This window comes from Terrapene carolina, unplaced genomic scaffold (genome assembly GCF_002925995.2).
Source record: "Terrapene carolina triunguis isolate 2854851 unplaced genomic scaffold, T_m_triunguis-2.0 Scaffold131, whole genome shotgun sequence".
Lineage (NCBI taxonomy): Eukaryota > Metazoa > Chordata > Testudines > Emydidae > Terrapene > Terrapene triunguis.
The window spans coordinates 21,466,145-21,471,919 of NW_020664482.1; the positions used below are offsets into that span (position 1 = coordinate 21,466,145).

The following is a 5,775-nucleotide window of genomic DNA, read 5'->3' on the forward strand; positions in this document are numbered from 1 at the left end:
TCTTGAGTTGGTGAGTTTCTGTCCAACTCCCAGGGAACAGGCATCCATATCAAAAGCCACCATCACTATCTGCATCTTTGTCTGGCACCAAGTCTAGCAGGGAGGTCAGAGATTGAATCAACAGGGAAACTTAACTCCTCTCAGATCCCTGGGAGGCAGCCCTACAAGTGGGAGGTAAGTCCTTGGGTGGGGTTGTAGTACAGTTTTCTTCCCATTGTGTCTAATGTGTAAACAGAGGAAGTCAATCAACACAGCTGTCAATCCAGCAACTTTCCAAGCTCTAAATTCGCTTTTGTCACCAACTTCTGTTTCTCACTTAAGAGTCTCTCCCTCCCCTTTCAGAAAAACCCAACTATTTCATGTTTCAGTGTCTGAGCACCAGAAAGATGGAATTGGAGCAAACTGACACTGACATGTAGAGGAATAAGGTGCTGGGAAGCGGGCATGATCCGGCCATCAACTACATTCCTGCTCCAGCTCTGAGCTACTCTGAAAGAGAAACACATTCAGGGGATGGAATGCGAGTTAAAAAAACCTGGTGTGGAGGGAAAAGCAAGCTGAGCGCTGACCTATTAAAGTGTCATGCAAAGGAACTTTAACATGGAACAACTTTATTTACTTTCAGAGGCAGCCAAAAAGGATGCCCATCCCCGCAACTGATTTTGTGTGTCTACCATGACACCCACCACCTGGGTGAAGGTGAAAGGAGAACATCCATGCACCAATGGAACAAAGTAGTGGAAGAATGAAAAAAACATCTGAAGAAAACAGCTCAGCCAAACCTCAAAAATAAGTCAGATGTGCTCCTCACGCATGCTTAGCTCATTATGATCACAGCTACAAGAATTGATAGTAAGCAAATTACTACAGAAGTTGCACTTAAAAAAAAACTGAATATTTTTGCAAGCAGAGTGTAAAAATAACAGCTCCTCCTGGAGAATTTCCAGCGCCTCCATTAGTCTGCTACAGAATTAGAAAGCAGATTCCTCCTACATATGCATTCCTCTGCCTCTCCCTATTTGAAACCGTGTATGTACAGCTTTGTTTGCGTTCTTTGCTATTAAGCAGGGGACCAACTTAAATCTGACAACTGTCTCTCCTTCCCTTCATACCTGGCAAGTGTTTTACTCATTTACACACAAAAAAAGTCAGAAAATAATTACTACAATAAAAGCAAGAAAATGATACGTTTCCAACCAAAACCACAGATCTAAAGACCCAACACTGGGGACGATTGGATCCGAAATGTGCTACTTGGGTCCCTTTAATAATAAACAAATTCAAATACCAATGACTTAAATATTTCAAAGCTTACTCAGGCTAAAACGGTGACAGACAGGCTTTAAGAATATGATTAAGTCCATAACTTATCAGGTATAAAATCAGGATAAACAAGGGAAGCTGGATGCAAGATTCAGTTATTCAGTTAATATGCAGTGGTTTTGCTATGCAATTTGTTTAACAGTTCCATATACCTGTTGTTGTGGACAGTGGGTTTCTGCTGGACTGAATGCTATTTGGGTCTGAATTCAGTGTTGTATGCCAGTCTGAAGCACCAATTGAGAGGTCTGATGAGGGATATGTCCCAAAGAAGTTTGGTGGCAGGTTTGACTGCAACAACACAACTTATTGCAATGCTTTTTCCTACCCACCAGACTTTCAGCAAGGCCTTTTGCCTGCCCTAATCTTCTCCGTTGGCATTAAAAGGGGAGCAATAAGAAATTTGGCTTAGGACAAGCAAAGCCATTTACAGTTAAATCTCTTCGGTGCAAAAGTTGAAAGTATTGCACAAGCAGCCTTCTGTTTACAATGGGTTCTGTGAACGACTGGGTCAGATGATGACCAGCAAAGATGTGCAGTATCTAGGGGCTCCATTCAACTGAAAGAAATAACAGTCCCAGTAAAGCTCAAACTTGAAACTATAGCCTCAAACACAGTCTCCTTTTCAATAACAAGTCAGAACCACTAATGTGATTCTCAGAACCCTGGCAAAGTCTAAAAGAGCTTCCCATCCATCCCATAATCCCCCTACATGCAACACCCAGGAATTTGGGGGGCAAAAAATTATTCAAGTTATTTTAAAAAATTCAAATGCATTTTTGTTTGACATTCACGTAAACATCTCCCTATGGGGTTTGTCAAATTTTGCTACATTGTGCTAGCGCATGAGAACTAGACACATCTCTTCACATGGTCCAAGCTAAGCAAAATACAACAAACAGCATTAGCGGTGAAGGCGTTGATTTGCTTTAAGGGAGTTTGTTTTAATTAATGCCACAGGTAAAGCATTTTAATGTATTATTTTTAGTAAGCCAGCCTCAGGAAAATAACTTCTATTCACACACACACACACACACAGACAAACTGAAAGATAATCTTATTACCACATTAAACAGGGAGGTAGATGTTTAGAGAAGCAGGAAGCCATCAGTGATTTAGATTTCTCAGTAGCTGAAGACACAAAGCTTCTGTGTTCCACCCTTACATATCAAATACCAGCAATTTAGAGCGCTCAGGGTCAACTGGTTTGAGCCTTGTGCGTGGGGAGGGGCACTGAAGGGGAGACAGGAGAGGGAACTAGAACTCTGATCATCGCTGGTTTTATTTCAATAGGGGAAACCCTTGAGAAATGCAAAGTTTACACAGCAGAGGACAATAAACCAGCTCTCACATTAACAGAGTACTGTACTCCTCATTTTGATGACACCATGCAGAGATACCCACTGAGCCAGATCTATCTGGGGACAGGCAGAGACCACCCACCTGTCTCCCTGATTCTGTTGATTTCCCCCCGGGAAGAGGGATTACACGTGAAAATAAACAGAGCAGATACAAGCACCCAGTGTGTTGGTGCTGGTGCAGAGGCGGCAGCAGGGGTGTGAGACACCAGCTGCTCCAACAAATCAACCACAACAAAGCTGCACAGCTCCGGGCCTACAAAGCGGGGGGGGGGGGGGGGGGGGGGGGAGAGAGAGAGAGCCCTCCCTGCATCCCGGAGACAGCTGGCTCCTGCAGCCCCTGCAAAGTGGGGCTGCTGCACAAGCAGCCTCCCCCCACGCCCCCCAAATTAGCCCGGCAGACAGAGCGCCGGGCCTGCCCCAGCCCACCCTAGCCGTGCGCTCACACAAAAGGGCCAGCAAATCGCTCGCTCGGACACCTGAGCGTGAGGGCCACGGGCACAGGCGGCGCACGGTGCATCGCCCCGGGAGCGGCCGGCCGGCTCGCCAGCACGCCCAGCGGGAGGGAGGGCCAGACGGACGGACACAGCCCCCCGCTCCGCTCCACATGCAGCCCGGCGACATGACTGCAGGAGGAAGGTGCAGCCCAGGCTCCTCCTGCTGGTGCTGCGAGCGCGCCCCACTTACCGAGCGCCGGCCGGGCTCCCTCGCCTCTCCCCCGGGCAGCGCACCCGCCGCGGCAGGAAGTTCCCAGCCTGTGCATTGTCCGCGCTCTTCCCCCCGCGCCGAGCACCCGGGGCCTCGGCCTCTCGCCCGCCCCTCCCCACACTACAGCCGGGGGCAGGGCCGCCGTGCAAGTGACAGGCTGGAGAGCCAGTGACGCGCGGCTAAGGAGGGGCCAGCCGAGCCGGCTCAGCTCTTCCTCCCCGCTCCGACTTCCCTCCCCGATCCCCCCGGGGACGGGGCTGCCGCGGAGTGAGCTCCCCGGGAGCTGGATCGGCAAGCCCCGGAGTTCGGTGGCAGGGAGGTGGGGAAGGGATCTGGTGGAAAAGAAAGGTACCCGGCTAGAGGCACCTTGCTCAGAGTGATGGGGCTAAATGCCAATGAATAAAATCTAGATATTTCTCTCTCCTGCCACGTGAATTAGTTGCCCTAGGCGAGTGTTTCTGCGGACTCCTTTTAAAGCCCAGCAGAGAGTGTGGTGTTCGGTGTCGGGTGATTCAAAGCAGCGATATACAACGGTGTGTTTGCCTACTGCCCCACCACCAGGATCTAGGGGGAGAACCTAGGTGTCCTTACTCCAGCTGCCCCTGATCTAAAGTGCTTTTCATTCCAAAAGACCTCAAAGTGCTTCATAAGCTGCAGACACAGAGCACCACTGAAATACTGCCACTGCTGGGGTGGAATGCGAGTACAACAGCTGTGGGGCTAGAGGGAGAGTTTGATCAAAAGAGGATATGGGGTCCACTAGTGCTTAGTTCAGGGAAAACTGGAGTTGGGACACCTAGATTCTGTTCTTGACTCTGTCACGACCACAAGGGATTATGGTGTGACTTTAGGCAAATCATGTAACCTCAATTTGCCAGAGTATCTACCTCACATGATTGTGGTACGGTTCAATTAATTAATGTTTGTAATGTGGCTTGAATTCCTTGGATGAAACGGGCTGTATATAAATGCAAAATATTATTAGTTATTTTTAATGCAAAAGCAAACCTGCCTCTTACAAATCTGCCTCTGGGTATCTTTAATGTCCAAAGCCCCAATTCTGCAAACACTTAACACACACATGCTTTACTATTGATTTACTCACAGTAGTAAAGTTAAGCATGTACATAAGTGTTTGTAGGATCATGGCCCACAACTATATGCTCTTTAGTGTAGGGGGTCATGCCTTCAAATACAAAACCTAGCACAATGGGGCCTTGATCTTGACTGATGCCACCAGCAGCCAAGCTCCCCCTACCCCCTCCTCGCCTCCTCCTCCTCCCCCCAGCTGTTTGGCAGCACTTAGGACTTTCCAGGAGGGAACAGGAGGAGGCGGAGCAGAGGCAGGGCGGGGCGGGGACTTGGGGGAAAGGGGTGGAATGGGAGTGGGACAAGGGCGATGCAGGGGCGGGGCCACAGGGTGGGCGAGCACCCACCGGGCACAGGGGAAGTCAGAACCTATGCTCTCAGCTTTCATTTAAAAGAAAAAGAAGCAAAATAGGTTGTTTCTAGCTCTTATAGTTGCAAAGCAACACTTGAAAATATGAATCCTAAAGGTTCAAAAACCATAAAGCAAACAAAAAGAACTCAAATCATATTAATTTTAAAAATATCATTATTTTGGGGGACCTGACTCATGAGTTTGAACAGGTGAGGTTGGCAACATTATTGCCATCTGACAGCTCTTCAGGGATGTATGTGCAATGAGTTAGTGAGTCTAAAACCAGTTCTTTGTGGACAAGTGACACATCACAATTAGAATGAGTTGTCTTCCTTGTTGATAGTCTCAGTAAACAGGTCAAATATTGATAGTTCCAGGGATACTGAACTCCGCTCCCAACCCTAGAAGTGGTCCTTTCAAGTCATGACTGAGGCACATTGTCAGGGCAGGGTGTGAGAATTTTGAATGGCTGTTACCTGTCCTGTATAGATATTGTGGCTACATAGGAATGAAGCTCTCTGTTTATCCACAAAATCTATACAGCACAGGCAGTGGCTGTACAACTTCTTACATACTGTTGTTGTCCACTCCACCAGCCAAGGCCCAAATGTGAACATAACACATGACAAAGACTCAGAATGAAGGACACAGCAAATTATTTTTGCAAGAAATGTAAAATACAGTGAAACACCTTCCCTCGGTGTAAATAATGCTTTCATAACTTCAGTGTCATGATTCTCTATTTCTGAAGTAAATAATTTTCAACAACAAAAATCAAATTTTATATGGAACATAGGTAGCTTTAGGAGACCGAAGTGAGGGACATTTGAGAGGCATGTCACAATCCACAATAGTCATTCTTTGGAGAGGACGGATGGTCCAGTGGTTAGGGTGTAACCTGGGCAGATCTGAATTCAATTCCCTGCCCTGCCACAGACTTCCCATGTG

General features: G+C 47.5%; 1 protein-coding gene across 1 annotated transcript in view; it reads right to left on the reverse strand.

The window, feature by feature from the left end:
* AMER1 (APC membrane recruitment protein 1) overlaps positions 1–3,429 on the reverse strand; it is a 17,813-nt gene extending 14,384 nt beyond the window's left edge. The window contains exon 1 of the mRNA XM_024209277.1: positions 3,366–3,429. The gene's annotated coding sequence lies outside the window, so the exon portion shown is untranslated. The remainder of the gene's footprint in view (positions 1–3,365) is intronic.
* Between the last annotated feature and the right edge of the window lie 2,346 nt (positions 3,430–5,775).